Below are 11,338 nucleotides of genomic sequence, written 5' to 3' on the forward strand. Positions count from 1 at the left end.
CCTTCCGTCCTTCTCTCCGTGATTGTAAAACTGTAACAGAATGTTCAAGGTCTCCAAGGTATTTTACAAAAATCACTTGAGAAAGACTGCCCTGGAATCATCAATTTTTAACCAGTGCTTACCAGACATTATTTGAAGTTAAGTGAGCCTATGGAAGTATCTAATGGTTTGTCATGAAAAGCTCTGCAATGTTTTTTCTCCTGGTGTTAGTAAGAACCACCCATGGTGTGAATTGCACCATGTGAGTTACTCAAAAAGCCAGGATAGTTTTTTAAAAATATTTTTTCCTCCTAAATGTCCTGAAAAAGAAAATCACTGTGGAAAAAAAAAGTGAAAAAGAAACACACACACAGGAAATTTTAAAATCACTGGTGACTATCACTAACATCTTAGTAGACGAGAGAGTTTTTAAAAAGTCCCTCATGTGTGCTGCAGAATCTGGGATTTTTTTTTTTTTTTTTTTTTTTTTAGGTGTCAGGATAAAATTGATACTGCAATAAACACAAGGAGAAAAAGAGGAAGTCATTCGACACCAATACCAGAATCTACACCACTTCCTTTTCAAATAGGTGCATCGCCCGTTGTGAAAAAGGACCAGAATCTTCCAGGTAGGGTGTAGAAACAATTCAATATCCCTTGGGAATCCGAAGAATTGGAAATTATAGGATGAATGTAAAAGCAAGAAGCATAGGAACGTATAGAGTCTGGACACAGAAGAGAAGAGTCAGACCCTGGTTGTAAGGGACAGGCCATGTAGGGGGAGGACTAGTACTCCCCCAGGAGGCCTGGATGGAAGTTTGGGCTCTGCCATTAAGTTTGTGACCTTGGAAAGGTCACAGTCTCTCTGAGCCATGGTTTCCTAATCTGTAAAATGGGCAAGCATGCTTCTCCTCTCCTCCTTGCAGACCCCTCTGAGATAAAGGATCTGTAAAATCCTTTTAATAGTACCAGGCAAACATACAGTGTGGTGTTGAGGAGGCACAATTCCAAGCTTTTCCTGTATTGTTTGGACCCAAACATCATTTCCGTGTCTACATTATTTATCTACAAGGCCTTAGAGTTGTTCGTAGAGATGAAAGAGGAGGTTTCCACCGTGCCTGTTCAGAAAGTTTGGTGGCTTAACTCTTAATTAAAGGACTCTTGGCTAAAAGTCCTGTTTTTCTAAAAATGAGGACCCGGAAACCCTCTTCCACAGCCAGAAAGAGAGGGGATGATGCCCCCACCTCACTCACAGCTTATATCCCGCCCCACGCGTGTTTGCTGTCTCTGGACACACGTTAATGGCCTCAACATAAACACGCTTGATAAACGGATCAAGAAGCGGCCGTTTCCTCGCCCAACGCATTCTCCTCCGGATCCCGGGTCCGGCCCCATTCTGTAGGTCTCTGGCCATAAATATGTAATGCCTCCCTGGATCACGGGCCGGCCTATCTGTGGGCCCACGCCCACTTGTTGTTGCGCATGAAACTTGGAGGCAGGCCAGGGGTATGGGCAAAGAGCTGCTGTGCTAGAACTGGTTAATCACAGCCTCCCCCCAGCCCTCCCCCCAGCCGGGGCGGGGGACAGAGGCCCCTCGGGCGCTCTGGCCTCGGGCTGCACGCCGCCACTTTCTCGCCTGCCTTTCTGGTGAGACAGTCACCCTCTGGGGCATCGGAGTCTTTGTTAAATTAGTCCCTTCTTCAGCTCCTTTGGCCGGCTCCCTGGAGTTAGGCCACGGTTACTGGTTGGCTTTTCTGAGCCTGCTTTTGGCACAGGTAGGAAAGGAGGAGAGAGAGAGAAAAAAAATGGTGTAAGCAAGTTTCGAAATCTTAGATCATTTCATGAATGACTCAGTGTTTCCTTTTGGAAAAGCGCAATAATTGGCTTTCATTAGTAACTTCGCTTTAAAAAAAAGGTTCTAAATATTGAGAAGCCTTTTGTGCTACCTGAATACAGCCACCTTCCAATTTTCATTTTTATAGCTTCCAGAGGGATTTCATTCACTTGATAATGCAGGCTCCTTGAAAAATAAACTGTCACATACTTCCTCCTTCTGGCTTCCTGTTCTTTCTGAGAAAAGCATTGGGGTTGTCTCTGTCTCTCTCTCTCTCTCTCTGTCTTTCCTTTTTTTTTTTTTTTCCCCCATTTGAGAAGTATTTCAAAATATAATGTATCAAATCAACAGGTTGTACACCTTCAACTGACACAATGTTGTGTGTCAATTATGTCTGGAGTGGGGATATTTACAGTATAAAGTTATTCCTCTGCTTAGAGTAGTTACACCGGCCTCAAAAAGAGAAGTCTTCTATTCCCCTCTTTCCAGAACGACATTTTCATTCGCACAGAATAGTTCTGAATATAGGAAGTATGTAACTGAATGTATTTCTAATATTATCTTTAATTCACTCGAGCACATTTCCATCTTTGAATTAGGCAAAGGAAGAAGGAAAAAAAAAAAACCCAAAAGCCAAATGAAACCTCTCTTCCTCTCGGTCTCCCTCTGCCCGTAAACAATCCTGAGGTTTTCATACAGAAGATACCCATTCTTCCCGCGTCGTCCATGCTGTTGAATACAGCTTCCGAGCTATAGACCCAGAAGATGTCCCAAATGACTCATTACTGGAATAAATGTTTCTAATGTTAAAGGTATGCAAATAGAGCATAATGGGGGAAGGAAGGCTCTGTGATATGATAAATAAAGCTGAGACTAGGACTGTGGTCACTGTGGACTCTATTTGCATACAGGCTTATCTTGTTTTTAAGGCAGGAGGGGGAAAAAAAAAAGAGGAGGAAGAGAAAAATCCCGACTTTCACCACAAGGCTCTCAAATACAACTTCATAATAAGGCACAACACGCCAAGCCATGTTAATGAGCAAAAAAGTGCTTAGTGCGGAAGAATCCCAAACCCATTAAAAACATTTTCTAGAATGTAAAGCAAACACGGGACCAGCCTCAGGTCATCTTACTGAGAAAATTGCACAATCAAACTTTTTGTCGCTGGAGTTGGCGGTGTTAGGTCAGGACTGATTCTGTTACAACTCGGGTTTCAGGAGTGGGCCCTGCTCGGGTTGTTGGGCTCATCCCTACCTGGGTCCCTGCCTGGTTCTCCAAGCCAGACAGGCCCTCCGATTAAAGGAGAGAAAGACAAAAAAGAGAGACGCCCCACAGTGGATTCTCTTGCTACATATCAAATTACAAATCTTGCAACATTTATACAAGCCAGAAGCACCTGTCATCATTTTGGAAGGGAAGCTCAAACTGTACTTTTTCCTTTTTTTTCCTGTTTCACTTTTCAGAGATATTCTGTACGATCCTGCCTGACCAGGAGGAGTTGGGGATGGGGGGAGTGAATGGGTGACCAGGATGGGCGTACAGCATTCATATTTTGTAGATTTTAAAAGAGAAAGAAAACAAGACGTGATTTAAGAATCTGACATTATTTTAACACCTGAGAGGAATCATCACTGTGAATGATCAAATGAAGAAAAGCTGGGCCATTTTTATAAAAAACTGCACGGAAACACACCAACATAGGAACCATGGCTGTTATGTGTTATGTGAGTGTTGTGTGTTAACTTTAGGCACGTTTTCTGCAGTTTTTAAAATTTTCTACAAAGAACAGGGGTGGCTCAGTTGGTTGGGCTTCTAACTCTTGATTTTGACTCAAGTCACAATCTTAGGGTCATGAGATCAAGCCCCGAGTCAGGGTCAACGCTCAGCACAGAAATGCTTAAGATTCTCTTTCTCTCTCTTTCACAAAACAAAACAAAACAAAACAAAACAAAACAAAACACCAAACACCAAAAAACAAAACCAAAAAAACTACAATGAACAATAAGGTTTCTAATCATAAAAATAAAGAAGCATTTTTAAAGAATTGTCCACAGCATACTAAGAGTGTACCCTGTAATCTTTCCTAGGAGATATTGTGAAGTTTGAGTATGCTTATATTGTAAAATAAGGCACGTAACTAGACCTAGTGATACTCTTTTAATTAATCGTGGAGTTATCCTGAATGATTCTAATTCATCTACTGTGGCTACTACTGTGTTCTATTTACACGTGTTCAACACACATTTATATGTAGTTTAATCATGGAGCTCACTGTCATATCTAACCTCACAGTTTGGAAGATGGTATTTTCTTTTTTTTAAAGATTTTATTTATTATTTGACAGGGAGAGACACAATGAGAGAGGGAACACAAGCAGGGGGAGTGTGAGAGGGAGAAGCAGGCTTCCCCCTGAACAGAAAGCCCAGTGTGGGGCTCAATCCCAGGACTCTGGGATCAGGACCTGAGCCGAAGGCAGATGCTTAACGATTGAGCTACCCCGGCGCCCCATGGAAGATGGTATTTTTAACACTATGCAGGACATTCTGTATCAGGTCAAAAAATATAAATTTGAATATTGAGGAGCTGATCAGTTTTTCTTAAAGGGCTGGTCCTGACCCCTCCAATAAGCCTGAGCATAGATGATAGACATTCTACCTAATATTCTACAAAGACCCCTGGCAGTAGGTTCCTGGATTCATTTATACTTTTGATGTTATTTTGCAGTTGTATGCCTCTGTGTGCTTAAAGTAAAAAGGACAAAAATAAGTCTGAGGGGGAAAAAAAACCATTTTAATTGCTTTCAAATGTTCCAATAAACTCAAACCCATATATTCTTGCTCAAGAATTTCCTTGCCAGATTATTACACACTTGTTTGCCAACTCTCTATCTTTCTCTTATTTTCCTAATCTTTGTAACTATAGAAGATATTAAGTGTTATAAGCTGGTGGGAAAATATAAATATTTTCAAAAGACTTAAACATTCAAATGTCATAGGAAAGATTTTTTTTTTAAATCAGATCTCTGCTCTTAGAAGGAACTAAAAGTCTAAGAATCAGAAAATAACAGAAACGATCTTAAGCCCCCAAGAAGAAAGAGGTGTTGTTTTGTTTTTCACATTCATGTTTAAATAACCATTCTGTTATCTTCAACTGTAGTTCCTACTGAGAACGTCCCAACAAACAGCCAGTCTCTATGACTAAGGAAATACTCCAGCTAATGATCTCCTGATAGGCCAAGAAATATCAACAAGGCCAGGAGGCCTTGAAGGTCACTATCTAACAGACGGTGGCACCAGCAGTGGGCCCAGTGAGATGATGAGGTAGCAGTGACTGTACCCAAACCATCACACAGTTTGCTAAGATTATTTTGGTCCAACCAATTCCAGGTGGTACATTGCCCTGGCTTCCCTGTAAACAGAATATGGTGGGATATCTTGTACGTGGTGGTTGTGCCTGCATTCAAAATAGAAGCTTGGAATTGTTACCAGTTAAAATTCCAGTGTTTCTCTGATATATTTACAGTGTTTTGCTGCATACTTGGAAACATACTAAATATACTAAAAAAGGCATAAAATCTTTAATAACCTGGAAAAGTAAAGAGGAGGGTGGAAATGGTTTTCTAATGTACAGAAATGGGAGGAGACAGAATGTTTTAGAGTGAGTGCAGATATCTTTTTTTCACAAGCAAAATTCTTATTTTGATATGAATATTATCCTCCAAATATTAATACAAAATTTTATTTCAATCTTGATTTCTTTGGAAGTGAAAGAAGACTCAGCTTCTTGAGTTCGTGATCCTGTTTTACAATGTACTGTTTTTATAAACTTTTTTCCCCATTTTTTTTTTAAAGATTTTATTTTTAGGTAATCTCCACCTAGTATGGGGCTCAAACTCACAACCTAGAGATCAAGAGTCAATTTTTCCTTTGACCGAGTCAGCCGGGTGTCCCTATAAATCATCTTTAAAAAAAAAATTTTTTTCTTAAAAAAAGATTATTTTAGAGAGAGAGAGTGCACAAACGGGGGGAGGGAGAGGTCATGATCCCATGGCCCAGATATCATGGCCCAGATCCAAAATCAAGAGTAGGATGTTCAACTGACTGGGCTACCCAGGTACCCCTATAAACTTTATTTTCAAGAAAAAATATACATGACATATTCAGGTCTCCAAAAAGACAGTATCATCATCACAGGGCCCTTTTATGTCCCTCATAGTGTCTTCTGATATAAGAAGGGGGTAGAGAAACTGAGTCAGGAATAAGGTCCAACCAAGATTTTACATGACCCAAGAATGCCAGAAGGCCATTAAATCAATTTAATTTAAGCCAGTGCCCTTGGCTCTGGATTCCCCTTGACATATTTGTTAAACTACATTAATTTTAAAATATATTTTTCATCGTAATTATCGTGTAAGTGTTACAAGTACACATTACACTCTGGGGCCAGAAGGAAAGGCTTTTTGTTCTTAAAAGAACCTGTCAGTGGTTGGTCTATCCCACTAAACAACATCAGATGTTCTCAAATGCCAGAAGATGTCTTCAGAAGAAACAGAATTCCTAAGTGGGGCTTCTTGGTTCTCTCTTAGACCCCCAAGAAGGCAGGTTTGCCACTGAGGCAAACATTTGCTTTCTCTTGGGGTAAGACTATTGGCTTTTCTATTCCCTACTTACACTTAAGGTCCTTAACTAAAAAGCAAATATAAATCTCTCAACCTCGTGGTCAAAGAGGAGACGCATTCTTTGAAAAGACATAGTTTAAGGAAGAGAAGACTGAAAGGAAAAAAATGGAATAATGCCTCATAGAACAGATTTTTAAGATCCCTCAAAGGGCAAAAACCGTGTTTCCCAAATAGTATTTTTTAAGTACCCGTCAAATCTGTCATTCACCTGTTTAGGATTATAATTTTTTTTTTAAGATTTTATTAATTTATTTGACAGAGATCACGAGTAGGCAGAGATGCAGGCAGAGAGAGAGAGAGAGAGAGGAAGGGAAGCAGGCTCCCCACTGAGCAGAAAGCCCGATGCGGGACTCGATCCCAGGACCCTGGAATCATGACCTGAGCCAAAAGCAGAGGCTTTAACCCACTGAGCCACCCAGGCGCCCCTGCTAAGGATTATTTTACATTTCTTCAAAACCTCTAAAGTTCAAAGTAAGTAATTGTTACAACAATTAAATCCAATGTTTACAAGGAGAATGTTTCCCAGGAATTTGACATTTCAATTAAGATGGCAGTAGTGTTGCCCCTGCCTTTTCAAAGATGATCAAATACATCGCATCGGAAAACATGTAATCTTGTTTGGAAATCTTCCTCATGAGTTCTGCCAGAGAACTTTAATACAAGTCAGAAAGTTAATTTAAGTCATTGGTACTAAAAAAGAAACTTCTGGCCCAGTACTTTGAATCTCTTGACTATTAATAACCGAGAGAATTGTATTTTGAAGTTGGTGAAGTGTTCATTTGTTCTGCTCCCAACTGTGATCTCCGTATACACAGGGTGTCTGTAGAAGTCTGGAGACAAAGAAGAAAATGCATCGTGTTATCATGGACATCATCGATCTGCAAAAATTAGAATACAATAGAATAGAGTACCAGAGAATAAAACAGGACAAAAGGGAACAAAGCAAATTGTTAAAGTGCATTAAATAAATGACATTGTGTCTGTTTCCAGGCTTGATGGAACTCCTCTGTGGGAACCTGTGGGGGTGTGTGGAGCCCATGAGTAGCTCGCTGAAAAGGGAAACTGCAGGAAGAGCTGCTTTTCTGATGCTTCTAATTAAGGAATGTGGAACCCTTCCTTCTGAGTCAGCTGGGAGGTATGTGGACCTCTGCTGCTTGCTACTTACATGATTATTGCAGGAAACTTTGGGATTAAAACCAGAGTATCTTGCCACTTAACATTTAAGAGGCAAGAGGTGATGTGTGTGTGTGTGTGTGTGTGTGTGTGTGTGTGTTTAAATGGTTCATAATCTTTAAAATGGCCCATGGTAGCTGGGCTTTTTATCAGCCGATCATATTTACAGCATAGTCTCAGATGGCAGGGTGCTAGCCCAGAGAGAGGATTTGGACCATTTATGAGCTCACGTTAAGGTTCACGGGCTTATCACAGCATTCTGGGGATTCACTACTATTACACAGCAATAAAAACATCTCTGTGGACTGTCAACTCTTCTTATTTTTAATGCCTTTTTTGGTAAGATAAAGGTTAATTTGTTTTATTTCAAGGATAATTCAAGCATGTTATAGAAAATGATCTGAGAAAAATAGGAGGTGGAAAAAGGTCATCCGTATGCCATTATCAAAAACAACTGTTATTTTTTTTTAATTTAAAATTTTTATTTTTTAAAGATTTTATTTATTATTTGATAGAGAGACAGAAAGAGAGGGACCACAAGCAGGGCGAGTGTGAGAGGGAGAAGCAGGCTTCCCACTGAGCAGGGAGCCTGATGTGGGGGCTTGATCCCAGGTCCCTGGGATCATGACCCAAGCCAAAGGCAGATACTTAACAACTGAGCACCCAGGCACCCCTTAATTAAAAAAAAATTTTTTTTTTAAAGATTTTATTTATTTACTTGACAGATAGGAACCACAAGTAGACAGAGAGGCAGGCAGAGAGAGGAGGAAGCAGGCTCCCTGCTGAGCTGAGAGCCCAATGTGGGGCTCAATCCCAGGACCCTGGGATCATGACCCCAGCCAAAGGCAGAGGCTTTAACCCACTGAGCCACCCAGGTGCCCCAATTTAAGAATTTTTAATAAACACTTTGCAATGTACACAAAGATAGAGAGGATAGTAAGATGACCTCCCCCACCCCATACCCAACATCCAGTTTTGCAGTTTCGAGTGAACCACATTGCCTCAATTCTCCTGTTTTTAAAATTTGCTGAAGTCTTATACATTCTAACATGTCATTCTCCTCCTATATGTTTCAGGATCTATCTCTAAAAAATATGTACTTTTTTTTTTTCCCCCACATACGCTGCAGTGTCTTTATCACAGTTAGGGAATTAACAGTAAGTTCCTGGTATCACGTGATACCCAGTCCATACTAAAATGTCCCTTGATAAGAAAAGCAATTTAAACAGTTTTGCATATACCTGCGTCTTCCCTTTTGGCTTACTAATAAAAAGATTCCTAGTTTATTAAAACTGTGATTTTGTATCTTGATTTTTCCCATCGCTATTATAACTATTTCCCAATGGCATATTTTCAAACTTAAATTTCGAAATGGGCCGTGTGTGCAAGAGCCAGAGATCACTTAGAAGATTAACTATTTCTTTATTTGTACGTTTCCCCACATACATGGAGAGAGCATGTGTGTGTTTTTCTTCCCCTTTAGAGTAAATCCCGTTGCCATGAATATCTTTGTTCACAATACCTTTTCCTTTATTAGGGCTGTTTCCTTAGGACCGATTCCAGAAACGTTACTGCTTCACCCAAATGTATGAACATTTGTAAGGCCCTCGACTTGTCTCACTGAGTTGTTTACAAAAGGACTGTACCAATTTACACTTCCACTTACAAAGGATGAGAGAGCCTCTATTAAAATGCTTAAAGGCAGTGCTTTTCCCGAGCTTTTGTAAATCACTGGCTAAGGCTGGCTTGTGTTTGTCATATAGTCACAGCCATCTCAAAATAAATAAATACACATTTTCTATAGCTGTAAAAATATGGCAAGCGCAGACTGCCAAACAACCACAGACTAACTTTGATTAAACGAGGAAACCGGTCTACTTGTTGAAAATGTGGTAATGAGATAGTTTCCACCCAGACGGGAAGCCCGGTTCTGGCGGGGGAGGGGCGCCGCATTTCTTTTGGTCTCTGTCTGCCCACCGGGAAGGTAGAAATGACCAGGTCAGCATGCTCTCCCTTTACTTTACCTTCTTCTTCTTCATTTTTTTTTTTTTTTTTTTAAAGGCTGAGTATCTTATTTGTTTCTATACGGCTGGGCTGATGATGCAGAAATACTGCTGAAAACTAGCAGAAACTTCTGGTGGCAAGCGCTTCCTGTCAGGGCAGCCCCAAAGCACTGGGGAACTGGGGATTAGGGGCAGAGCCATTTTAGTTTGGTCCAAATTCTACTTTGTTTCCTTGGGGACACGTTGTTCTTATTTGTTGACTTCCAATAAAACGGCTTCAGAAAGGGCTCATTGCTGTTCATAACATTCTTAGTTTCTTAAAAGAATAGAGCGTGTCAGTTGCAAATCCTTGTAGAAAATTTAGTTGTACTGGTTTAGAGATATTTATGTGACAGTGGTTTTTTTTTTGTTTTTTTTTTGTTTTTTTTTTTTTTGAGGCAGGGAGAAAGAAAAACTATTTCATTACTGTCCTGTTTATGGGAGGGAGAATAAAAGAAGAAGGAAACTTGATAAGAAAACACTTAGCAAGATGGTCCTTAAAAGCCGAGTCTGAATCTTTAAGTCTTTCTTTCTCTCTCTCTCTCTTCTTCTTCTTTTTTTTTTTTTAAAGTTCAGGAAAAAGGTTTTATTATCCTCGTTTGCTTCTCACTGTTTTCATCCCACTCAGTGGTGCAGAAGTAGTTCCTCAAAGCAACTGGGAACAAAATATAATCTCTTAAAATATTTTTAAGAGGACATGCAGGCTTGGTATTTGTAAAAATATGTCAACAAAATGTGCTAACCACTTTTTTTTTTTTTTTTTTTTAAGTTGTCAAAGAAGCCAAAGGGATTAGTTAAGCTGAAGGGCTGTTTTAGAGCAAGGGACTTTCGGAGAGAATAATGACTCAGGTCATTTTGGCTGGTGTTTACTGGGCGATCGCTGTGTGCCAGGCACCGTTTTGAGGTTTGGTTGTGATTAGGTCCTGTGACCCTCCGAATCGCCCAATGCAGTGGGTGGCACTGTTACTCCCGTTGTACAGGTGAGGCAGGCGGGTCAAGTCAGGAGGCTGAGGTTTCCCACTGGCTGAGTCAGGGAGCTGGGGTCTGGGTCCAGGCAGGTCGTAAAGACCATGTTCGGTTCCGGGCCGGTTTTCTTAGAAAACGTGCGCGTTCGTTTTGGGCGCCGCCAAGCCGCAGCCCACCTGCTCCAAGTACGCGGGGAGGTACCCGGTTCTCCATCCGCTGTACCACTGGGCACCAGGGCAGTGTCTGACCTTCGGTCGAGACTCAGGATTTCTTGGTCACTCTACACCTCTCAGGAGAGTGACCTTACGGGCCCTCTCCAGCGTTTTCCCCAAACCCCAGCATCCTGGGGGAGGCTGTGGCTGGAGAGGGTACCCCTAGAGTCAGGAAGACCGGAGCTCAGCTCCCTCACATCCTTCCCAGTGGCCACTCACCTCCGACCCTGTCCTTCAGGTGCCTCGCTTGACCTCCAGGTTTGGAGAAGATGCCCAAGGAACTCCGAAGGGCAGGTATCTCCCAGCTTCCATGACGGCCGCTCGGATCGAGGTATCGTTCTTCTAAGATTTCCCCTCGCTTTGTCCACGTTGTCCTCTTGCTGAGGATGGAGAGCAGCTCTGGTTCTGGAGAGGACAGTCTTGGGTCCAGCTCCGCCGGGCTCTCTCCCTTCAC

At 41.3% G+C, this 11,338-nt stretch overlaps 1 long non-coding RNA gene across 1 annotated transcript; it reads left to right on the plus strand.

The window, feature by feature from the left end:
* Window positions 1-2,491: 2,491 nt before the first annotated feature.
* LOC116880122 lies at window positions 2,492-7,553 on the plus strand. Its single transcript, XR_004385165.1, has 3 exons — window positions 2,492-2,625; window positions 4,970-5,133; window positions 7,482-7,553. It is a non-coding gene; the product is annotated as an uncharacterized LOC116880122 (long non-coding RNA).
* The last annotated feature ends 3,785 nt before the right edge of the window (window positions 7,554-11,338 follow it).

This window comes from Lontra canadensis, unplaced genomic scaffold (genome assembly GCF_010015895.1).
Source record: "Lontra canadensis isolate GAN:19392208 unplaced genomic scaffold, GSC_riverotter_1.0 scaffold65, whole genome shotgun sequence".
NCBI lineage: Eukaryota > Metazoa > Chordata > Mammalia > Carnivora > Mustelidae > Lontra > Lontra canadensis.